Raw genomic sequence first — 26,969 nt, 5'->3', positions numbered from 1 at the left:
CCAGCAGGGGCGTGTCAATCAACCCGATCGTACTCGATCGGGTTGATTTCTGGCGATGTCTGTCCGCCTGCTCAGAGCAGGCGGACAGGTTATGAAGCAGAGGAGCTTGATACCTATGCCCCCTAATCTGGATCCTAGAGCAACATGTGTGTAAGAAGGATTCTTACTTTATGGTGGGTATGGAGAACACCAGCTTGCCAACATTGCACTATGTGAGTGCAGACCGAACTGTGACTGTTGCTCTTATAGAGCTTTTCTATTTGTAGCAGAGTGTGACTGGTGGTCTTACACCATGTGGTGCTACTTATAGCAATATAAAACCCTATTTAAAAGTAAGTGAACAAGGTAAAGTGTTTGGGATCCGCCTACCAATCTTGTCCAATCACAGGTCACAGTATTTTTGTGGAGGACAGCTGGCAACCTTATTTAAATATATATACCTTATTTCCATAGCAAAAGAGATTAGAAACATCACCCAAGAGGCTTTTTCAAGATGTTTTTCTCAGGACTGTACAACAAAGCAAATTTTAATTACAAAATGATAGTTTCAAATAATTTTAAGATGCATTTTTTATACTTTTTATATGTCAATGTACTGATTAACGCATATACACAAAAATACTTTACTTCTATTTACTGCAAGATAACTAATTTCACAGATAAATTTACTTTCAGGTCCTATAACACGTTGAGGTAAGGAAGCCATTTTCCAAGGCCCAAACAGGAAGTAAAGTAGCAAGTTGCCATCTTATTTCAGTACACCTGGGTTATTCCATTCCAGGAAGCTTTCTTTCACAGATTCACATAACAGTAGCCTTAGTGCCTGGTCTGTAACAGATCAAACTACTGTTTTAATTATTAATTGATTCTTCTATATAATGTTATCATTTTTATACAGTATCTGTTTCTACCTTATTATGTACATTTCACAAACAATACACTAAACCGATCATTGATCAAAGTCTTTATATTACAAATGTAAGACTATCACTTTCACACCGATTGAAACAGAATATATTTAGTTTGTACAGACAATAAAAATATTAGCTCAACATGCTGGCAGTACGCCAATAGCACTTTGCATTGGAATTTGTCTCTAGAAAATAAAGAACATATTTGCTTGAATGCAAATTTCCATACTATACTTTGTATCTCTATTTTCTGGATGTTCTTTAGAGTTTGTAGCATTTTATGCATTTTTAATGTGAAAGTAAACTTTGGTGAATGAAAGCCTGTTTTTTTAAAAATACTATTAAAAACAGGGGCACTTTCATTCATCTAAGTTTACAAAGCAGCCATTTTGTTAAAAAGAATTACCTTTTTTTCTTTTCATTGCTACAGCAGCTTCCCCCACCTAGAGATCCTCTATTCACACGTCAGCAGTGACTAATCCGGCTTCCTCCAATCACAGCTTTCCCCCCAGGGTAGTCATTTCCTGAGGCCATGCTGTGATTGGAGGAAGCCAGATTAGTCATTGCTGATGTGTGAATAGAGGATCTCTAGGTGGGGGAAGCTGCTGTAGCAGTGAAAAGAAATAAAGGTAATTTTTTTAACAAAACGTTTGCTTTGTAAACTTTGATGAATGAAAGTGCCCCTGTTTTTAATAGCATTTTTTTTTTTAAAAAAATGGGCTTTCATTCACCAGTTTACCTTCACTTTAAACCACAAAATATGTTGTATGTGAATAGTAAGAAAGTAAATAGCAATGCACAGATAAATAATACAAAATTATGATACAATTTACAGTGTTTTTACCTCAAAGAAGCTACTTAATCTCTAATGCTGCAAGTACAGTTAAAGTGAAAGTAAATCCTAGCGTTTTACAAACTTTAGGATTGACTACTGAAACAAATAAAGTTTCATTCATGAAGTAAATTTTTTTTAGCCGTGGGCTGCTGTAGCAGCTAAAAACGGCGAACGGTTAAAACAAATAAAGGAGCTTTCTACCTGACGTATCTTATACTTCATAAATGAAACTCCCCTTTATTTTGTTTGTAAAACGCTAGGATTTACTTTCACTTTAAACAGACAAGTGGCTTCAATAAAATTCAATGCGTATTTTCAAGCAGATATCCCTTCAATTCACACCTATACACTTAAAGCCATTTAAAAGGGATAATAAACACTTTTTTCTTCTTCCATGATTCAGATAGAAGATACAATTTTAAGCAACTTTCTAATTTACTCTTATTATCAATATGTATTTGTTCTCTTGGTATCTTTTTTTTAAAAGCAAGAATGTAAGCTTAGGAGCCAGCCCATTTTTAGGTTTAAGACCTGTGTAGTGCTTGCTTTTTGGTGGCTAATTGTAGCCACCAATCAGCAAGCGCTACCCAGCGTGCTCAACCAAAAATGAGCCAGCTCCTCAGCTTAGATTCCTATTTTTTCAAATAAAATAGCAAGGGAATGAAGAAAAAAATTGATAATAGGAGTAAATAAGAAAGTTGATTAAAATTGCATGCTCTATTTGAATCATGGGAAAAAAATTGGGTTTAGTGTCCCTTTAAGAATTTTCATGCAATTTAAAAAAAAAAAATGCAATAGAAAATGTGGCCTACAATTCAATTAAATGTATTGCTTGATTTTCATTTGTAGCATAAGTCAAGCAATAGCAGCTGTATTTTTTTTTTAAACTATACAAATAATTGTATCTTGCTTTCAATAGTATTTTCTGATAATACAAATTATGTTTGCTGGAGACATGAAAAATGAAAGCGCCGGTTGCTTCCTGCAACAGTATACGCACCTGGCAAAGAGCGAGATGTGTAACAGCGTACATCTGTTGTTTTTGACACTTTGCGTGATTCTGAAAAGTGGCTGCACATGTTTCAATCGTCTTTCAAGCAGATTTGACAACACACTTCACTTTGAAAAGTGCTGTTTCTTAGTTTGCAACTCTGCAGGGGTTGCAGCTATCTCTCTTTAACAAATTTTATCTCCCCTTTGCTTCCTAATCTCTATCTTTAGTTTCTTGTCAACTTGCAGTTGGGAAAGTTAATACCTTTAGATTATTATATAAAATGTTTATTTATGCAGCAACTCAACTTTGCACTTTATTTTAGTATGTTATTTAGCTTTGGAAATTGAGCAGTTTTTAAAGGGACAGTCTAGGCCAAAATAAACTTTCATGATTCAGATAGAGCATGTAATTTTAAACAATTTTCCAATTTACTTTTATCACCAATTTTGCTTTGTTCTCTTGGTATTCTTAGTTGAAAGCTTAGCCTAGGAGGTTCAGATGCTAATTTCTTAGACCTTGAAGGCCACCTCTTTTCAGAATGCATTTTAACAGTTTTTCACGACTAGAGGGTATTAGTTCACGTATTTCATAAAGATAACACTGTGCTCGTGCACGTGAAGTTATCTGGGAGCAGGCACTGATTGGCTAAACTGCAAGTCTGTCAAAAGAACTGACATAAAGGGGCAGTTTGCAGAGGCTTAGATACAAGATAATCACAGAGGTTAAAAGAATATTAATATAACTGTGTTGGTTATGCAAAACTGGGGAATGGGTAATAAAGGGATTATCTATCTTTTAAAACAATAAAAATTCTGGTGTAGACTGTCCCTTTAATTTTTAGAAATGCACCGTGTAACTTCTCAAGTCCAACCCTATTATATAACTGTCCCTAACTGGATTTACATTATACAAATATTGATATCACTCATGTAAAAGAACAGAATTAAACATGTTGTTATTATTGTTATTAATTATTTTTAGCTGAAAAAATTGAACCAAAGGGTTCTTGAAATTTAAATTGAAATTGTTGTGTTTATTTACAGATGGTACTTCTTGGTAATGTTCATTGGTGCAAATGCTCAATGTATGTATTAGTCAGTGAACATTTCAGCCAATAAGCATTAGTCAGAAGTGACTATCAGCCAATCAGAATTAGTGGGAAGTATAAAACAGTTGTTAAAAATGTTGTCATACAAATAAAAATGTTAATTGTGTTAAAATAATGATCTTTCCATTTTTTAATGTCCTTTTAATCATTAGTTCACTCTGTCAAAGTTAATTTCTCTCAAATAGAGCGCAATGTTTTTTTTTAAAAGATCAGATAATAACACATTAAACTGTGTCTGTGTTGTAAATTTAGATCTGTATTGTTCTTTAAATCAGCAATGGCCAAATGTCGGCCAGTGGGCCACATATGGCCCTCTGCAATAGTTTTTGTGGCCCCTGAGAAAAGAAGATGTGTCATTGGACATTTTTTTAGGAAATGTATTATTTGTGTGTATCATAGCCATAAATTTATAGGTGGCCCTTATGGTTTCTATAATATTGATCAGCGGCCCTTCATGTGTTAGGAAATTATGCATCACTGCTTTAAATTATTACTATATGAGGTGAAAATATGTCATTATCTACACTGAACAGACCCTGAGAATAAAGTTGCACATGCCTGTAAAATGTTACATTTGGTATATTAATATGACTGTAAAATATAATGAATACAACACCTCCTTGGCCTCTAAAATGATATCTGACTTCTGAAATACATAGCTGGATCTAGTGCTTTTGTCTGACCAAGGGGCTAGTGAATACTGTTTTACTATGTACTATGTATGTCCTATAAATCATTAGCAGTTATTGCGACTGTTTAATTTTGTTCCAAGTGAAAAGCATGTCAATAATTTTCTCAACAAAAGAGACATCCTATGGCTTTTTCTTTTTTTTTTCCCAATTAAAATCTTTTGTATTTTCTTCTACATAATCATCATTCAGTGGCAGTTTTAAGGGGATGCTTTATACCCTCAATCTTTATATTGACAAACTGAATTTTAAGAGGTTTCTGCAGACATAAATTTGCAAGCCATGTTTATAGAGCATTATAGCAACATTTGTTAGCATTCTCAGCTTTTATAGGGACACTCTAAAGCATTGCAGCTCCCAAATAGAAAATGCCTGCTGATTGGCGGCTATAAGTGAGTGACGCTTCTTTTTGTCTGACCAGCTCTGTCTTGTGCAATACTTATGGCTTCTGAACAGGACTATGGCCCCCAGGTACTAAAAGGAGTGTGGACAAGGTTCTCAACTTGAGAAGTTGTCCGCATGTCTTCGGTGTTTACGGGCAGCGGACCCTGTTTATCCACTGCCCTATGTATAATTACACTCTTGATCATTTGGTAATGCTGCCCCCTTCCCTCATGTGAGAGAAGAGCCTGTTAATCCCCGAGTGGAAGAGATTGTAAGAGGCAGCTTTCTAATGACCGCTGCTTCTTAAATTGTGGGAAGCCGACTTACATGTGCGAAGCTGCACCACAACGGCTCCACAGCAACTTACGCTGCTTAGTACATGGAGCCCTATACCTGTGTCTTAACCCCATTGGGAGGATTAATCACATAGGAAATATGAGTCAGTAATGCAAAAATGACATGCTCTAATGAACTGAAGACATTTTTATTTCAGAATGTCCCTTTTGCTCTTTTACAATTTCTTCACAACCACAAGTCTCTGTTTACAAGGCAAATATTAACTTTAATCTCCTTTTACTGCAATGCCAATATGTATAAGGTTCTTGAGAAAATTACAGCAATAATAACTGTAAAATGCACAGCAGGTTTTAATGTTCTCTTGTTTATTTTCTCATAGAGATAGCTATGTTGAGATAATAAACATGACTGTAAAATGTAAGACCTGGTTTTAACAACCCGAGCTCCTAACATTCTTATTGTTTCAGTTTAGGAGCTTTACACTTGCTGTCCATCTCTCTAGGTTAGAAATAACTGGGTTTCCAAAGTGAGTCCAAGGACTGCCTAAATATGTCCCCTGATCACTCCGGTCTAACCTATTGCAAATCAGCCCTGTCTATGGCACACTTAATCACTCCCACAGACCCTGCCCCCCTAGAACACCCGCAAGCTTCAGCTGAAGCCTCCTGTCCCAGATGGCATCAGGTTAATGTTGGGAGGTATACTTGTTGGGAGGCCTCTCAATATTGTGGGTGCAGAAGATCCTCTCTTGACCAGCTCTAGGTAGGTCTCTAAACTTTAAAAACATATAGATTGTATTCCTCTTATAAAAGTATTGTAGGCTGGGGCTCAGCTTTCCTTTGTATTTTACTCAGGCCTGGCATACCAAGCAGAATCAGTGCCAAGAAAACCCTTTAGCTTATGAATAGAGACCCAACATTACTTAGCATGAATTTGCCTTACTCATATCAGATCTCCCTGATCAGGCTCAGGTAACATGGGCCTACATTTCTCTGCATGACTGTGTACTAAACCAGTGACGTGCATTCATTAGAGGCAGGGGAGGCAGCGCCTCCCCTGGCCAATGTGGGAATTACATCTATTTTTTCATTAAAAAAAAAAAAAAAAAAATGTTGTTTTTTTTTCTTCTTTTTTTTTTTTTTTTTTACATATGAAAGGTGACCCCCCCTACCCCCCCACCCCTCCACCAAATTATGCTTTTTATTGTTTATTTAATTTAACTTTACTTACTACATTGCATTCATATTGCGCAAGAAGGTATGAGGCCAGCTGTCCTTCCATTGCGCAATATGAATGTAATTATGTTATGGGCTGCTTTAAAGACTGCCACCCAGTGGGGAATAAAAACTAATGCAGCAGTCTCTAATGCAGCCCATAACTGCTCCCACCGGAGGCTAGCCTCGGGAGCCCTGAGCCCTGCCTGCCCGGCCGCTCAGCCAATCAGGCATCAGTATGTCTGAGTCTCTAGGCTGAGTTGCCGGGCGGGAAATTGTTGCGCAGCCGCATTGGTGGTCAGGTTGATGCGGCCGGTGTGGATTTGAGTCAGGCAGCCCGATGCGACGACGACAACGACAACGACAAAGGTAAGTGAAGGAGCTGAATGCTGCCGGAGAGGGCCATTGAAATATCCAAGCTAGCCTTAAAGGATGAACTGCCGTCTGCCTCCCAGTCAGTCACCCACACTTATAGGCTTAAGCTTAAAAAGGTTAAAAAAAAAGGACATTTTTGTATGAGTTGGGTTGCATTGCAAACATAAATAGATCTCCCTTACTTTTTGAAATTTGTACACCAGGACCCAACAAACTGTGCCCAGCAATGGCCCCTGTTAATCGTTAGAAATCAATCTGCAACTGATTTAGGACAGTGAGGCTATGAAAAGAAATGTTTAAATTAGCAAAACTATATTCCTAATCCATCTCACCATAAACACTGTAAATAATAACTAACTATATATATATATAGGCATTAGGCAAATATATGTTTTAAAGGGGCATTCCAAAAAACAAACAGTTCTAAATCTTCTAGCCTTGAACAGTTCTTCTAGTGGCACAGCAGCATGCATGCAATGCTTAATAAAACACAAAAATAAAAATTTACTTTCATGATTTATTTTGTCCCCCTTTCAATCTGAAAAATGTCCCCCCCCCAATATATTTATTATGCAGCACATTTTATTTATATTAAGTTTAGCACACATATCAAAATGTATCATATACCTTTTTTCTAAATAAAATGTGTTCTGCATAAATAAATACATATACAAGTATATATTTATTGAATGCAGGACATTTGAAGTAGTTCCAAAATGTGATCAAATTATACCCTTGTAGACTTCAGAGCATTTGGCATTGAGATGCCAATCAGTGCACAGATCAGGAACCTCTGAACTGTGCACTAATGGGCACCTGAATCATATGCCAAATGCTCTGAAGCCTCCATTCACCCTCTACCTAAAAATAAGATCATAGTTCTGAGGTTGTCAGGTCCAGTCAATCACACTTTGTTTTTTTTTTATCATATTACTAATGTGTGAAATAAGTAAGGAGTTAAATGACTGAACTCTTTCACTAACTTATGAACTTCCAAGGAACATCCTACCTCATATTCTCAATAATGAGAACAGCTGTTTTACTTTTTTTAAATTCAGTAACTGACACAGAGTGCCCAGACACAATGTCACAGACTCTCTCTATCACCATAGTATCTTGGCGTGGACACTCATTGACAGCTACTGGATTTAAAAAAAGTAAAAGAGCTGTTTTCATTAACTTCCTTCACCTTCTGGCTCTCTGTGTGTGTATGAGTGAGTGTGTGTATGCGTGTGTATCAGTGTATATCTATGTGTGTGTGTATGCGTGTGTATCAGTGTATATCTGTGTGTGTATCAGTGTATATCTGTGTGTGTGTATGAGTAAGTGTGTGTGGGTATGAGTGTGTGTGCGTATGCGTGTGTGTATCAGTGTATATCTGTGTGTGTATCAATGTATATCTGTGTGTGTGTGTGTGTATGCGTGTGTATCAGTGTATATATGTGTGTGTATCAGTGTATATCTGTGTGTGTGTGTATGCGTGTGTATCAGTGTATATATGTGTGTGTATCAGTGTATATCTGTGTGTGTATCAATGTATATCTGTGTGTGTGTGTATGCGTGTATCAGTGTATATCTGTGTGTGTATCAGTGTATATCTGTGTGTGTGTATGAGTAAGTGTGTGTGGGTATGAGTGTGTGTGCGTATGCGTGTGTGTATCAGTGTATATCTGTGTGTGTATCAATGTATATCTGTGTGTGTATGCGTGTGTATCAGTGTATATCTGTGTGTGTATCAATGTATATCTGTGTGTGTGTGTATGCGTGTATCAGTGTATATATGTGTGTGTATCAGTGTATATCTGTGTGTGTATGAGTGAGTGTGTGGGTATGAGTGTGTGTGTGTGTTTCAGTGTATATCTGTGTGTATGAGTGAGTGTGTGTGTGTATGAGTATGAGTGTGTGTATCAGAGTATCACTGTATATTTGTGTGTGTGTGTATGTGTCCTGTCTCTGCAATTTTTTATAAACATTGGACTAGTGTAAAATGGAAATTTCCAGCCATGCCTATAAAATAAATTGAATGACTACTACATTCTAGCTGGATCTCTGTTACTCTCTCTCTCTCTGTCACAAACACACTCACTGACACTTTCTCTCTCTCTCTGTCATGCACAGCACACACACCAACTTACTCTCTCTGTCATGCACACACACACACTTACTCTCTCTGTCATGCAAAATTGTCATGTAAATCTGTCATGTAAATTGTGTTATGTTTAACACAGGAATTGTGGTATGGTTATTGGAATTGGTTAAGGCATTGGCAGATGATTGTTGGCAAACTTGGCAGTTAGGCAGCAGCACTGCAGCAGCAAAATGTACTCGTCGTGACAAGTTCAGACAGACTTCAGAACGTCTTACTTTTACTATTTTTTAGTAACTGTTTTTGTCAGTGGCAGCTATAGTTATACTGTGGTGTTTTTCACACCAATTTATAAGTTATGAGATTTATTAACCTCGTTTAATGCGGTTATTTTAATAAATGTCATAACTTATAAATTGGTTTGAAAAATACACAGTATAATAGCGGCTAGCACTGACAAAAACAGTTACTAAAAAAAATAGTAAGAGTAAGACGTTCTGAACGTGGGACCGGGTCGGGTGGCTAAGTTGTATATTTTGTAAAATAAGGCTGCAGTCAGTGCAGTGCAGCAGCCATGAGTGCAGTTGAGATCAAAACGTCAAAACATAAACAGTCAGGCCTGTAAAGCGTGGGAATTTTAGCCCCACCTACAAGACACCCACACACTCTCTCTGTGGCTGTGCACAAGTCTCCCTCACCTGCTTCCTTTCCTGGAAATGTTGGGAGGTAAACTATTATGATATGCTTGCTGTGCTGAACAAACCTCCAAAGCTATGCTGTCCTAAGACATTGAAGTAGCTGCTTCTGCTTCTATAAGCTTTTCCTGAAAACTTTAGGGAAATAGTGTTAAATAACTTTCCAATTTACATCTAATATCTGATTATCTGCATTCTTTTGATATCCTTTGTTGAAATCATATCTAAATATGCTCATTAGATACTGCGCATACTTAGATATTATTTTCAACAAAGGATATCAAAAGAATGAAGAAAATCAGATATCCTTTGTTGAAAATCATATCTAAATATGCTCATTAGCTACTGTGCATATTTAGATATGATTTTCAACAAAGGATATCAAAAGAATGAAGAAAATCAGATCTAAATATGCTCATTAGCTACTGCACATATTTAGATATGATTTTCAACAAAGGATATCTGATTTTCTTCATTCTTTTGATATCCTTGGTTGAAAATCATATCTAAATATGCTCAGTAGCTACTGCGCATATTTAGATATGATTTTCAACAAAGGATATCAAAAGAATGAAGAAAATCAGATATCCTTTGTTGAAAATCATATCTTAATATGCTCAGTAGCTACTGATTGGTGGCTGCATATACATACCTCATGCAATTGGCTCACCCATGTGCATTGCTATTTCTTCAACAAAGGATATCTAAATAATGAAGGCGTATCCGATTCCTAGCCACTGCCTCACCAGCCTCTGACCTCACCGCACATCACTGTACTAAACTAGCTGTCAGCTAACTAGGTAACACATACTAGCGACCCCTTCCTACCCTACTCATACTGTCAGGATTGAAAAACATTTGCTTTTCTCATTTAATACTCAAGGATTCTAGTGCACAAATAAATAAATAAAAATAAAATGTGCCAATTAATTAAGCCATCTTCTGTGATGCGCATAGTTTAATTATAACTATTATAACATTATAACCTCCTAACAATCACCTTTGAAGTACTATCCATTTCATTGCTTTTTACATACAGCTCTGTCAACACCAAGGGCCCAGTGATCTAAAGCTCTCTTCTCTGGCAGGATTATCAAAGTCTCATCAGTACTGTGAGGTCCCTCAAAGTTTTTTAGAAAGGCAAATATTAGCATGAGAGCTGTTTATCTGACTATGGCAAAAATTAAAAATCAATATAAAATTAACATTTTGTATTAAGTAAAGATTTAAACTATTTATTGGCGCCCCGTAGAGGTCAATAAGGTTAGGGGTTCAGCATGGCCATGCTACAATGCTGGGTTCACCTACATTACAATAAAGATTTTACATAATTTCTGTGCCGAGTTTTTGATGATCAAGCCCTTAGTCTGCGTTAGAGGCTGTGGACTCTGTATAGGGTTACTGTACATCAACTCTATTAGATCACGCTTCAACATGCAATGCATTACCACGCTTGACTAGAACACTGCTAGTGAGTGGCATACTTACATACCCACCTAACAGTAGATACAGTAAAATGTTCTTTTAATGGAACTGCATAAACTTAAAGGGGCATGAAACCCAAAATGTTTCTTTCATTAAATAGAACATACAATTGTAAACAACCAATTTACTTCTTTTGTCTAATTTGCTATTCTCTTGCTATTTTTTGTTGAAAAGCATATCTAGGCTGGCTCAGAAGCTGGGAGCTAGCTGGTGATTGCTGTCTGCACATATATATATATATATATATATATATATATTCCACTTATCATTGGCTTACCGATTTGTTCAGCTAGCTCCCAGTAGTGTATTGCTGCACCTTTAAAAAAGAATACCAAGAGAATGAAGCAAAATTGATTACCTATTCTAAGGGCTAGACTGTAGTAAAACTACAAATTCTCAGTAGATAATAAAATCACATTGTATGGGTACTCATATATTAATATACTGTAAATGCTATGTTTAGAATTTAAAAGGCTGAGCACTGATCCTTACCTAAAAGCATAGTTCAAGATTACTCATGCATTGCAATGAGGCATGGCAAGCTGACCATGTTCTACACTGTATATTGAGATCTGCATAGCATTGTTCTCTTAATCTGTAGGCTATTAATACAACCGCTCTCTACACAACAATGTGCTCTACAGCTGTACAGAAAGTATTACAGGTCCATAGTTTGAATTTTGGAATATTCTGGATTTTGGAATATTTGCATCTGTAAAATGTAACAGAGAGAAGGGGACCAAGTGTAAACAACAATATCTTATGTCAATTAGGCAATATTTACATAGCTACAGCTTATACTTGCAACCTAAAGGCAGTCCTATATCATTTACATAGTACCTTTAGAAAGATAGTACAGTGCTGTAATCAGGAAAAATATGTTATTGCTTTAAATAGATAAAGACTATTATTTGCGTTTTAGACCAAAACAATTAATAAAATATTATGAGTGTAACAATACTTTATAATGTATTTTTGATGTGTTTTAAGACACTTTTTAGTTTTGCAAAACAGTTAATCAGAGCTCTGAAGTTGCGGAAATCATTCTAGCAAAAATTGCGATTGTGCTCAAGCGATCAGGTTTACTTTCAACTCGTAATACGAGCGGTAAGTTGGATGAGGGCAAACCCTTGCGATATACCCCTTATTGCTTGGGCGCAAACGTTTGCGCTCCACTCGTAATTTAGCCCTAAATATTTCTATACAACAAACTTTGTTTTAATGACTAACATTTAATTTAAAGAACAAAAACTAAAACAAAGAATCTAATATTCAAATGTTGATTAAGAGAATCAACATTTCAAAGGTTAATTTAGATATATTGAGTTATGTTGGAGTATTTCACTTAAAGGGATAGTCTAGTCAAAATGAAACCTTCATGATTCGGATAGTGCATGTAATTTTAAGCAACTTTCTAAATTACTCCTTTTATCAATTTTTCTTTGTTTTCTTTGTATCTTTATTTGAAAAAAGCAAGAATGTAAGCTTAGGAACAGGACTATTTTTGGTTAAGCACCTGGGTAGCGCTTGCTAATTGGTGGCTACATTTCCCTAGAAAAGATAAATTAAATCTGATATTCAGTAAAACACTCATGCTTCACACTAAAAGCAAGTTATTTAGTGAGTCAAGATCAAGTCTCATTCATCTATTGGATAACGTTTTTCAAAATTGGGTTTGGTGTACTTCTCTGTAGTCATTTTACACAAGTTTCTAATGATCTATGAAAAAGTGAAATGCATAAGAATGAGTTTGAGAAGATATAATTACATATTTGTGATACTATTATTATAGCTATGAATAGAAAAGATTATTATTCCAATTTATAAGGGCTGTTATATTTCTTAGTGATGGGAAGCACAATAATGCAATCCGTTATTATAAGACTTCTACATAACAATACACAATTTTAATGCAAAAGTAGAGACCTCAATAAAAGTTTAAATAAGCCGTAAATCACTGGTTTTCAAACCTGTCCCCAGACCTCCCTATAACAGGCCAGATTTTCAGGATTACCTTATTATTATTTCAACTGCACTCTATTTCAGATAACCTAAAAATCTGGCCTATTAAGGAGTCCTGAGCACAGGTTTGAAAACCAGTGCTCTAGAGGGGCGCAATTACATATATGGCGCAGGTTTCGGCTCAAGCGTGGGAACCTGCGCCGGCCGTAATTTCACCTTGCACATCGGGGTATTACATATACTGCGCCGTTAGATGCTAAACTGGCGTAAGTAGGTCAAACTGGCGATCTTCTGAAATGTGCGCAAATACACATTTCAGTCGTCGTAAGTAACTTACGCCAGTATTTTGTCCACGGAAAGTGTCAATAAAGAGTAGTTTTATGCAAATTAGGCTAACACTTGTAAAAATGAACCGCGATTTCATATAAAAATGCGACACGTAATTACGCTATTCAAAATTCATATATCAACCCATATATAAAGAGATGAAGGTAATACAATTATGATTTCCCATTGTTCTCTCCTCCAAGTATTGTTGATTGTTTTGAGAACAAATTTAAAGTAAATAAGCAAGTATATGTCCACAATGTGATAAAGTACCTACAAGCTCAATCCATTTGATTATGTTGTGGCTTCAAACTATTTCAAATACACAAATAAACCTTAAAAAAACAATATCATAGTATACTGTCCCTTTAACCTTGAGATGCTGCTTAAATGTATGAGTTTGTTAAGGCTTCCAGGGAGTTACGTTGCTTTTTTAGACAGTGCAAGGGTTGCTGCGTCTGCAATATGTGGCGAGATGAGAATGGAGTCGATTTTCTGAATTATGCGCGCGTAAGTCCTTACGCTGTATATTGGATACCAAATTGTGCGGCTGTTCTATGTTAGTCTATGGGTAAAAAAAATAAGTCAGAAGGGTGAAATATACGCGCGTAACTTGTATGCTACGCCGTATATGTAATACCAAAATCGCGTAAAATCTGGCGGCGGAGGATTTTGCGGGCGACGCTGCATACGTAATGAAGGCCAAGGTATAAGAGTGTATGAGACAAAAGACAAGGGTGGTCTTTGTTCCTGTTAAAGCGAGATACAAGAGTTAATATGATATAAAAGTGCAAAAAGAAAATGTTAGAGCATTTTGTTATTGTACTATTGCTTGTATCTAAATGTGTATTTAACCCAGGCAAAATAATTAAACACATAGTTAAAGATAGCTCCAGAGCAGAAATGCACTACTGGGAGCTAGCTGAACACATCTGATGAGCCACTGACAAGAGAGCAGAGTAAACTTGAAAATATGTAATTTTTTAATTCAGTCTTAGTTTTGGAATTTCCTATCCCTTTAAAAGTTTGTAGAAAATGGACTCAATACATTTGACATAGGTTATTGGTAAATCATAAACGGACGTTTAGGGCGCCTTTTTTGATTTTTTGATTTTCTAGATTACAGTCAGTCGTTTGAATATGATTCTATAAACATGCAAGGAGTGGAAATTGGGATTGGTAGAAAGGTACCGTGGAGGTTTGACAAACTAGTCAGAGACAACCATCATTGGATAAGGGAGAGGCAGGTTCTGGGAATGTCATGAAGAAGTAGAATACAGTCATTGAGGAGATGAAAGATGAACAAGAACATTAAACTGTTGGTAACAGCTTGGTTGATATAAGGAAAAGTCTAAAAGTATCTAATTATTAAAGGTACTGGGCAGTGCTGTGGGAGCCTTCACCCCACCTTGCCCACCTCCTGCTATGTCTTAACTCCCTGGTCCCCACTAACCTCACAAATTAATATTCTCTTCAAATTCTTTCCTGCAGTTCTCTACCTCAATACTACGGAGCTGCTATGAGGCTATAGGCAGCTGCTGTTTATTATTATTATTATTATTGTTTATTGAGCCTGACAATATTGTGTTACAGCCGACAGTATGTGAAATGGTTTACTGGTGAAAATGGCCCTCGTTAAGCTTTCAGTCTTCCAATATCCAGTGGAGTCCTTACCACCATTAAATATTTCAGACACCTAATTGGAAATACTGCTTTAAGATATTCGAGACTAATTCATGCTCAAAAGTTCTAACATGTAAAGGGTTCACTTTAAATTGTGCTCTGAAAATCAATAATGTTAATCTACAGCAGGGGTGTCAAACTCATTTGAGTCGCGGGCCATTTTCCATACAAGTACAACTCACGTGGGCCGCACACTACCTACATATCTTGTCATTGCTAAACAAAGCAGTGGCATTTGCTATAACTGTATAGATTTCAAAAAAAATTGTGTTCTGTAACTCCTAATTAACTTATTCTGGCTTGAGGAAATGTGCTCTAATGCTTTTAAGAAGGTGACACTCTATCAGGTTGTTCTCCGACAGAGTCTGTGCTATTTTTTTCTATAGCAGCCCTGTTCCGGGCGCACTCACAGTTTAGCATACGCATGCGCATTGTATAACATATCCTCTGCATTATAAATAGTGGATCACAATGCTGTCGGTAGTGCGACCCACTGTTTATATAGTGATAGACCTATACCTGTTGTATATAATATAAAATAAATACATATAAAATATATAGTTATCAAATAAAAAGTATGTGATTTTAGTTAAAGAGAAAAATCATGGAACGGAATTGACGGAAATGATGCGTGAAATCAGTGCTGCTATAGTAATGAACACACATAAAGAAGTGCTGCATGTGTCCAAAAAATCATTATGCACTTATCTATGTTTGCCCTTTTCTTTTTAATAATAATGTTACTCGTTAAAGACTACGAGGCCCATTTATTAAGCTCCAAATGGAGCTTGAGGGCCCGTGTATCTGGCGAGTCTTTAGACTCGCCAGAAACACCAGTTATGAAGCAGCGGTCAAAAGACCGCTGCTCCATAACCCTGCTCTGAGCAGACGGACAGGAATCGCCACAATTCAACCCGATCGAGTACGATCGGGTTGATTGACACCCCCTGCTGGCAGCCGATTGGCCGTGAATCTGCTGGTGCAATGCTGAATACGGAGAGCGTATGGCTCTCCGCATTCAGCGAGGTCTGTCGGACCTGATCCGGTCAGACAGACCTTTGACAAATAGGCCTCTGAGGGTTAACATCCCTAACAGTAACAGTAAGCACACTTGGTCTTTAAGTAATAAGCATATTATAATTATTATTTTCCATGGAGGTGGCGTGGGCCCCGCAAAATTAGGTCGAGGGCCGCATGAGGTCCGCGGGCCACCAGTTTGACACCCCTGATCTACAGTATACTGTTAACAATGTGTGCACATGTAGTGGCATTGTAAAGAATGGACATGTGGAGGGCCGGACTGTAATAAAAAATAGGCTGGGGCATTTTACGGAAGAGTAGCCCACTCCTATACCTCAAAACTAATTAGTATAATGTACTAGCTTGCTGTACAAATAAAACCCCAAAAAACATCTTAAGTTTGTAACACTCTTCTGTCGCTGTATTTTGTAAATTGGTTATAATTAAATTGTATACAAAAGTGGAATGTAATAAAAAACAGAAGCTATTGAAGTTCACATTTAAATAAAGAATAACTGCTTATTGCTCATTAGCCTGTGCATTCAAAGTCACTCAAAATATTAGGCAGCTGAGCAAGGAGGGACACAGCAAGGCAGTGAGAGGCAGGGCTGGCCCTGCATCATCCACAAATAATAATGTTGGAGAATGAGACGGAGCAAAGGCTGCAGTCACTGGCTTGCAACTGGCCCTGGCAAATGTCCTGTATGCTCTATGCTCAGTCCGGGCCTGGACAGGTATTGTCTTTAAAATATCATGGTATTTATGAGTTAGTTCTTCAGATAGTCTAATAGTTTGTATGCTATATTGGTTTATACTTTCTTTTCCTGAGTGATGCCCTACTGCCATCAGACAGTGGAGCAAGTGAGGGTTCATGATCTGTCACCTTATACAGAAGGACTAATTTGATATGTGTGTGTAACACTTTGTGTATATCTTGTAAACTCAATATACTGCCTATACTTAAATTTGTAAACTTAAATAAAAATATACTATGAAATTAATAATAAAAGAATAGAATCACTTACATATTAATAATTGTTCAGCTGATATATTTGAGGATAAGAAAGTCAGGAATCACCTAAACATGCAGTGAATTCCCTATTTGATCTGACACACAGTTGTCGCTTGTAATTGTCTTACCAGATGTGTTCAGCTAGCTCCCAGTAGTGCATTGCTGCACTGGAGTGGACTGTAACTGTTATGTTAACTGATATTTTTTCAGCTCCCAAACCATGTTTTTTAACTTTTCAATGATCACAATCCAAGTGATAACACCATTTGCGTATTAGGAAAAGCTAAGATCGAATCCGAACAGACATTGTGAAAATAGTCCATATGAGGCATTGACAGCAATGTATTCGGCTATCACAATCCTCCTAATCATTGGTTTTGCACTTTATTTCGGCAACAAAATGGACACATCGAAGTCAACACACAAAGGGTGTTGATGAAGCGCAAAACTGGCCTTTTCGACATGTTTGACAGAATTCCAAGCAACGTGGAATGTTTCTATTATGCTGCACACGTGCAATACACTCTGAAATGGTCACAGACAATATATGGTTTAGATGCATTAAATTTATATTCAGTATTATTGGATAGTCCCTGAGCAGTGGGCAGGACAGAGATTTACACATTTGATATCTCGCACAGCTAACAATGTCTGAGGGAAATGCAAGAAACCGGAAATCAAGACTTCAATATCTAGAAATGGTGTTTGGCAATTGCACTCTTAAAATGCTTGTTTTTATTTCTTACTCAAATTTCTGTGACTCTTAAGACAAACCTTGTTCTGTACAGTGAGATTTGGAACTTGGCACTATTTTAAGCCTTGTCACTTAGGCTTCATGAGAACTGAAGATGAGATAAGTTGCGGCCACTTTATTGTTAAGGAAATTAATTTCCTGAGCCTTTCTTCTTGATTTTAGATAAAAAGCTTACCAAAAAGGAAAACTAGGTTTTCTAAATGAATGAATAATTTGTTAAAAAGGGCGTTTAACACAAAACATTGATAAACATGACCACTTTACCCATCATGCCCATATACAAGTGGCATCAGAATCCATTATTGGCAGTGCAGAGCACCATTGTGAGAAAATGAAGGGCAAATCTTGAGTGAGTTAACAATATCAATAGGAGGAAAGTGATCAATATAGCAGTTGCAAATGCTTAACCCATTATGCATTCAGCTTAAAGTAATAAAAGGGGAGAAAAAAATGCAATAAAGAAAATCCAAACACAATGTGACCACTGATGAGAAAGAGAATAGACTTCACTTTAATATGCTTGCTATAGAAATTACCAGTTACTTATCTGCCCAGATACTTGCTTTAGAATAAAAGAAGAGTATTTTACTTTGAATTCATTATTGTTTTATTATAACATAAGGGACACCAGGGTCTGCAGATACTACAGCTGATTATCAAACTGCATGAGACTGCCTTCAGTCATCAACATTGCCTCTGCAGAGACTGAAACTGGATCACTCACGTTAACTGCAGAGCAGAGACTGAACAGGACTGGTGTCTTTGGAATTCTGTGACATGCCTTACATTGGGCTAGATTAATATCTAGCACTCCCGCAAGCGAGTTAACTCCGCTAGAAGTGAGCGGGTTGCACTCATATTACAAGTTGAAAAAGTTTGTGCACAAGCGCTAACCTGACGCACATAAAGCCGAACTTCACTCTTACTCACAGGCAAACCCGATCATGTTTACTCAAGTGCATTAACCCGATATGAAATATGAATATTTCACATTCCAATGTTTTTCACATAGCAGAATATGTTGTATTTATTCATAAATACATATTTCTATATATATATCTGAAAGTATTTTGGTAAAATATATATCTATATCTATATATAAATATGATTATATATAGGTAAATATATATATATGCAGATATATAGGAATATGTATGTGAATGTGAAATATTTACAGTAAATACATAGTTAAATACTTAATTAAATATGAATATTGCAAAAATCTGATTTTCTTTTTTCGGCTACGTGACTGCAAACGGCTCCAATGCACTTCTATAAATGTTTGTATATGTATGTATTTATATGTCTGTAGATACATTTTCTATTATATATTATATTATTATATAAACCATATAATTGTACAAGCTGTCACTTTACTCCACCATTTTAAGAACTATATAACCTTAAGACTTAAAAAAGAGAGAATGCCCCTAAGGGTTTCAATACTTGTAATATTATTATACAGTGTTCACATTGCTAAATTAGATCAAATTACCAGACTTTTCACACTTTGCACTACTGCAACTTAATATGTTGTAGAAAGATATACTTATCCAGTGAGAAAATGTTATATATATATATATATATATATATATATATATATATATATACACATATACACACATATAAATATATAAACTTTTTTGTGGAAGGAGGGCACTCACAGGATTTCTTCAAACAAGACAGTGTAATTTTATTTCCAAGTGAATATATAATAATAATAATATAGTAATCAAATAATTGTCAACGTTTCGGTCCCATGTGGGCCTTTCTCAAGACAAAAATGTTGCTTATATGTAGCAATCACTATCGCTCATGACGGCATGTACGCCGATCTCCCACATGACAGATTGGATTCATCTGTGTGTAGTCTATAGAAGCTACTATGTTGTGGGTGAAAAACTCTGCATGTGACAGTTCGCATCAGTCTCCTAACCCTGCAGTCCCTCTGTCAGTTACATGCTCACATCAGACTCCTTACCCTGCAGTACCTCTGTCAGTTACATACTCACTGCAGTTCACATCAGACTCCTAACCTTGCAGTCCCTCTATCAGTTACATGCTCACATCATACTCCTAACCCTGCAGGCCCTCTGTTAGTTACATGCTTACATCAGACTCCTAACCCTGCAGCCCCTCTGTTAGTTACATGCTCACAACAGACCCCTGACCCTGCAGCCCCTCTGTCAGTTACATGCTCACATCATACTCCTAACCCTGCAGCTCCTCTGTTAGTTACATGCTCACATCATACTCCTAACCCTGCAGCCTCTCTGTCAGTTACATGCTCACTGCATTTCACATTAGACTCCTAACCCTGCAGTACCTCTGTCAGTTACATGTTCACATCAGACTCCTAACCCTGCAGCCCCTCTGTTAGTTACATGCTCACATCAGACTCTTAACGCCGCAGCCCCTCTATTAGTTACATGCTCACATCATACTCCTAACCCTGCAGCCCCTCTGATAGTTATATGTTCACAGCAAACTCCTAACCCTGCAGCCCCTCTGTTAGTTGCATGCTCACATCATACTCCTAACCCTGCAGCCCCTCTGTTAGTACATGTTCACATCAGACTCCCAGCCCTACAATCCCTCTGTCAGTTACATGTTCATATCATACTCCTAACCCTGCAGCCTCTCTGTCAGTTACATGCGCAATGCAGTTCACATCAGACTCCTAACCCTACAGACCCTCTGTCAGTTACATACTCACATCAAACTCCTAACCCTGCAACCTCTCTGTTAGATACATGTTCATATCAGACTCCTAACCCTGCATTCCTTCTGTCACTTACATGCTCACACCAGACTCCTAACCCTGCAGCCCCTCTCTGTTACATGTTTACAACAGATTCCTGATCCTGCAGCCCCTCTGTCAGTTACATGTTCACATCAGACTCCCAATCATGTAGTCCCTCTGTCAGTTACATGCTCACATCAGACTCCTAACCCTGCAGCCCTTCTTTCAGTTTATGCCCACATCTGCCTCCTGGCACTGCAGTTCCTGTTTCTTATGCTGTCACCCACCCTTTCATTTGAATCACTGCAGTTCCTGTATCAGCCACAAGCCCAGGTGTAAAACTCTACATGTGACAGTTCACATCAGTCTCTTAAACCTGCAGTTCCTCTGTCAGTTACATGCTCACATCAGTCTCTTAACCCTGCAGTCCCTCTGTCAGTTATATGCTCACATCAGTCTCTTAACCCTGCAGTCCCTCTGTCAGTTACATGTTCACAACAGACTCCTAACCCTGCAGTCCCTCTGTCAGTTACATACTCACATCAGTCTCTTAAGCCTGCAGTTCCTCTGTTAGTTACATACTCACATCAGACTCCTAACTCTGCAGCCCCTCTCTCAGCTACATACTCACATCAGTCTCTTAACCCTTCAGTCCCTCTGTTAGTTATATGCTCACATCAAAATCCTAACCCTGCAGTTCCTCTGTCAGTTACATGTTCACAACAGACTCCTAACCCTGCAGCCCCTCTGTCAGTTATATGTTCACAACAAACTCCTAACTCTGCAGCCCCTCTGTCAGTTGCATGCTCACATCAGACTCTTAACCCTGCAGTACCTCTGTCAGTTGCATGCTCACATCAGACTCCTAAACCTGCAGTACCTCTGTCAGTTACATACTCATATCAGACTCCTAACCCTACAGCCCCTCTGTCAGTTACATGCTCCCATCAGACTTCTAACCCTGCAACCCCTCTGTCAGTTACATGTTCACAACAAACTCCTGAACCTGCAGCCCCTTTGTCAGTTACATGCCCAGTAGGCTGCGTGGTACTTTGACCCCACCCACCACAACGAACAATTTTTTTTATTTTTTTTTAATACTGAAAATATTTTTTTTAATATATGTATTAAAATTATATTGTAGTGTATTTATTATTATTATTATTAATCATTTTGCCAATTGCCACTGTGACTTTCAAAGCAAGCTGCTGCCTTAGCCAGCCCATTGTCATTCTCTCCTGCAGTCCCTCTGTCAGTTACATGTTGACATCAGACTCCTAACCCTGCAGCCCCTCTGTCAGTTACATGTTGACATCAGACTCCTAACCCTGTAGCCCCTCTGATGTCAACATGTAACTGACAGAGGGGCTGCAGGGTTTGCAGTCTGATATCAACATGTAACTTACAGACTCCTAACCCTGCAGCCCCTCTGTCAAGTCAAGTCAAGAATACTTTATTAGCATGACATTATTACATGTGTTGCCAAAGTAATATGTTACAATAAAACAAATTAATAACAATTTATAAAGTAGGAGTATAGTAGTTACATGTTGACATCAGACTCCTAACCCTGCAACCCCTCTGTCAGTTATATGCTCACATCAGTCTCTTAACCCTGCAGTCCCTCTGTCAGTTACATGTTCACAACAGACTCCTAACCCTGAAGCCCCTCTGTCAGTTACATGTTCACAACAGACTCCTAACCCTGCAGCCCCTCTCTCAGTTACATACTCACATCAGTCTCTTAACCCTTCAGTCCCTCTGTTAGCTATATGCTCACATCAAACTCCTAACCCTGCAGTTCCTCTGTCAGTTACATGTTCACAACAGACTCCTAACCCTGCAGCCCCTCTGTCAGTTATATGTTCACAACAAACTCCTAACTCTGCAGCCCCTCTGTCAGTTGCTTGCTCACATCAGACTCTTAACCCTGCAGTACCTCTATCAGTTGCATGCTCACATCAGACTTCTAACCCTGCAGCCCCTCTGTCAGTTACATGCTCACATCAGACTTCTAACCCTGCAACCCCTCTGTCAGTTACATGTTCACAACAAACTCCTGAACATGCAGCCCCTTTGTCAGTTACATGCCCAGTAGGCTGCGTGGTACTTTGACCCCGCCCACCACAACAAACAATTTTTTTTATTTTTTTTTAATATATGTATTAAAATTATATTGTAGTGTATTTATTATTATTATTATTATTATTATTAATAATCATTTTGCCAATTGCCACTGTGACTTTCAAAGCAAGCTGCTGCCTTAGCCAGCCCATTGTCATTCTCTCCTGCAGTCCCTCTGTCAGTTACATGTTGACAATCATCAGACTCCTAACCCTGCAGCCCCTCTGTCAGTTATATGCTCACATCAGACTCCTGGCATTGAAGTCCTTCTGTCAGCCACATGCCCACATCTGACTCCTGGCACTGCAGTTCCTATATCAGCCACATGCCCAGGTTTAAAACTCTGTGTGTGACAGTTCACATCAGACTCTTAAAGGGACAGTCAAGTCCAAAAAAAACTTTCATGTTTCAAATAGGGCATGCAATTTAAAAAAACTTTCCAATTTACTTTTATCACCAATTTTGCTTTGTTCTCTTGGTATTCTTAGTTGAAAGCTAAACCTACGAGGTTCATATGCTAATTTCTTAGACCTTGAAGGCCGCCTCTAATCTAAATGCATTTTGATAGTTTTTCACCACTAGAGGGCATTAGTTCACGTGTTTCATATAGATATCATTGAGCTCATGCACATTAATTTACCATGGAGACAGCTCTGATTGGCTAAAATGCAAGTCTGTCAAGAGAACTGAAATAAGGGGGCAGTCTGCTGAGGCTTAGATACAAGGTAATTACAGAGGTAAAACGTGTATAATTATAACTGTGTTGGTTATGCAAAACTGGGGAATTGGTAATTAAGGGATTATCTATCTTTTAAAACAACAACAATTCTGGTGTTGACTGTCCCATTAACCCTGCAGCCCCTCTGTCAGTTACATGTTCACATCAGACTCCTAGCCCTGCAGCCCCTCTGTCAGTTACATGCTCACATCAGAATCCTAACCCTGCAGCCCCCTGTCAGTTACATGCTCACATCAGAATCCTAGCCATGCAGCCCCTCTGTCAGTTACATGCTCACATCAGACTCCTAGCCCTGCAGCCCCTCTGTCAGTTACATGCTCACATCAGAATCCTAACCCTGCAGCCCCTCTGTCAGTTACATGTTCACATCAGACTCCTAGCCCTGCAGCCCCCTGTCAGTTACATGCTCACATCAGAATCCTAGCCATGCAGCCCCTCTGTCAGTTACATGCTCACATCAGACTCCTAGCCCTGCAGCCCCTCTGTCAGTTACATGCTCACATCAGAATCCTAACCCTGTAGCCCCTCTGTCAGTTGCATGTTCACATCAGACTCCTAGCCCTGCAGCCCGTCTGTCAGTTACATGCTCACATCAGACTCCTTACCCTGCAGCCCCTCTGTCAGTTACATGTTAACATCAGACTACTAACCCTGCAGCCCCTCTGTCAGTTACATGCTCACATCAGACTACTGGCATTGCAGCACCTCATTCAGCCACATGTCCACATCTAACTCATGTATCAGCCACATCTGATGCCTGGCACTGCAGTTCCTGTATCAACCACATGCCCACATCTAACTCATGTATCAGCCACATCTGATGCCTGGCACTGCAGTGCCTGTATCAGCCACATGCCCACATCTAACTCATGTATCAGCCACATCTGACTCCTGCACTGCAGTTCCTGTATCAGCCACATGCCCACATCTAACGCCTGGCACTGCAGTGCCTGTATCAGCCACATGCCCACATCTAACTCATATATCAGCCACATCTGACGCCTGGCACTGCAGTGCCTGTTTCAGCCACATGCCCACATCTAACTCATATATCAGCCACATCTGACGCCTGGCACTGCAGTGACTGTATCAGCCACATGCCCACATCTAACTCATATATCAGCCACATGCCCACATCAGATCATACCTCTAGCCCTGCAGCACGTCTGCAAGCTACAAATCCATAAAGCAGAAGCGTAACCCCTATGCTATTTTAGGCATTCCACATTTACCATAGGCTGTTAACCAATAAGCTATAAAATATAGACTTTGGTCACAAAGAATGTTTGTGTTTATGACTTAATTGATGTAATTTCTTAAATATTAATATGTAATGTGCTTTCATTTACTTCTAAGAAGAAATATGCAAAAAAAACTCCTTTGCTTTTTGAAGTTAACTAATTAAGAAACAGTCTACTTTATTTTTTTATTGTTTAAAAAGATAATAACACTTTTACTACCATTCCCCAGCTTTGCATAACCAGCTTTGTTATATTAATATACTTTATAACCTCTAAGGTTGCCTGTTTCTAAGCCCCTGTAGGCTTCCCCTTTTCTCTGCTATTTATTAGCTTTTAAAATCTTGCACAATAGCCAGACAGTGCTAGTTCATGTGTGTCTTATGGATAACATTGTGCTCACTCCCATGGAGAATGATAAAGATTATTACTAATTGGCTAAAATGCAAGTTTGTAAAAAGCACTGAGCTAAGGGGCAGTCTGTGGAGACTTAGATACAAGGTAATCACAAAGGGAAAAAAAAGTATATTAAAATAACAGTGTTGGTTATGCCAAACTGGGGAATGGGTAATAAAGGCATTGGGGCATATTTATCAAGCTCTGAATGGAGCTTGAGGGCTCGTGTTTTCAGACTTCAGACTCGCCAGAAACAGCGGTTATGAAGCAGTGGTCTAAAGACCGCTGCTCCATAACGCTGTCCGCCTGCTCTTAGCAGGCGGACAGAGATCGCCGGAATTCAACCCGATCGAGTACGATTGTGTTAATTGACACCCTCCCTGCTGGTGGCCAATTGGCCGCAAGTCTGCAGGGGCGGCGTTGCACCAGCAGCTCACAAGAGCTGCTGGTGCAATGCTGAATACGGAGAGCGTATTGCGCTCCGCATTCAGCGAGATATGTCGGACCTGATCTGCACTGTCGGATCAGGTCCGACATACCTTTGATAAACATCCCCCATTATCTCTTTTTAAACTATAACCAATTTTCCAGTAGACCGTCCCTTGAATTTCCCTAAGCTGAGTAAATTTGACTTGATGTTTCTAATATTGGAATGTCTCTTTCTTTGCTATAGCAACGCCAAAATACTTGTGAGGAGAAACAAGTGATAACAAGGAACAGCTTTTGTTTATGAAACTGGCTGCAGCCCTTGAGATAATCCTGACAATCATTCAGCTCCAAGGTTCAGCAGACAAACTGAGTCTACTCACTGCCCTGCCTACTTTATTAAAGCATTTTTTTGGCTCTACATCAACATTACACATAGTTTTTACTAAACTGGTTGGTCTGGTGACTTCCTGGTGTTTTGAGAATACATAATAAAAACAACACACTAGTGAGACGATCCAGTCATGCAAAACTTAAAAAAAAAAAAATTTAACGTCTTTATCCCTTTAATTATATTATTAAACCACTGAAAATGTAAATTACTTGACGTTTCTACCTCAGTTACACCTTGTGGAAATGAGTGACATTAATTGTCAGGTGTGGTTCTACACTTCATTGTTATCATGCAATTTAACTCCACTGGGATAAAAAACAAAAAAAAACTATTTTTTACTCTTTATAACCAGAATCTTCAGATAAGAAATGATTATTATTTAGTAATGTTAAATCAAATATTACTACTGAATTATTAAAAGTTTGTTTGCAGAATAAGGACATGATGCACGTTTTTAAAGGAACATTTTAGATTAAAAATAAAATGCTGTATTTTATTAGAAAATTTAATTTTTAAACATTTGTTTTCTTTTGTATATGCTTAACTCAAACAAAAGTCAAAGATTTGACCCTATCCTTCTCAAAATAAGGACACAGCTGGTAAGCCAATCAGTAGCATGATACGTATATTCCAATCACTGGCTTCATCATCATTTAGAGCAGAATGAATGTGGCTCAGGAGTTCAACTTTAACTACACATTAAACCATTTTAAGGAGTTAAAGGGACAAAATACCCATATGCGAAATCAATTGAAAGTGATGCAGCATAACTGTAATAAGATGACATGAAAATATCACCTGAGTATCTCTATGTAAAAAAGTGCTGATTTGCTATTGTTTTGCTTTGGTGTCCATCTCATGAGATTTCATAGTAACATTTGTTAAACTGAAAAGGAAAATAACATGAATGTGCCTGAACATGCTGGATGCATACTCCTTTGTAAGTCCTGGGACTAGCATTCTGATTGGCTGCTTAAAGCCTCTTTACAGTTGGGTGTGAATACTTGGGTCATTTAATATCTTCTTTTTTTACATAGAGATGTTCAGGTGATATTTTCTAGTCAGCTTTTTACAGCTA

At 38.1% G+C, this 26,969-nt stretch overlaps 1 protein-coding gene across 1 annotated transcript in view; it reads right to left on the bottom strand.

Annotated features, from left to right (window-relative positions):
* The window catches only part of MAL2 (mal, T cell differentiation protein 2), a 60,077-nt gene that overhangs the window by 32,238 nt on the left and 870 nt on the right, over positions 1–26,969 (bottom strand). The window lies entirely within an intron of this gene.

This window comes from Bombina bombina, chromosome 5, assembly GCF_027579735.1.
Source record: "Bombina bombina isolate aBomBom1 chromosome 5, aBomBom1.pri, whole genome shotgun sequence".
In the NCBI taxonomy this organism is placed as follows: Eukaryota; Metazoa; Chordata; class Amphibia; order Anura; family Bombinatoridae; genus Bombina; species Bombina bombina.
Note: the sequence above shows the minus strand (reverse complement) of the source record. Positions and strands in the feature narration are given on the sequence as shown.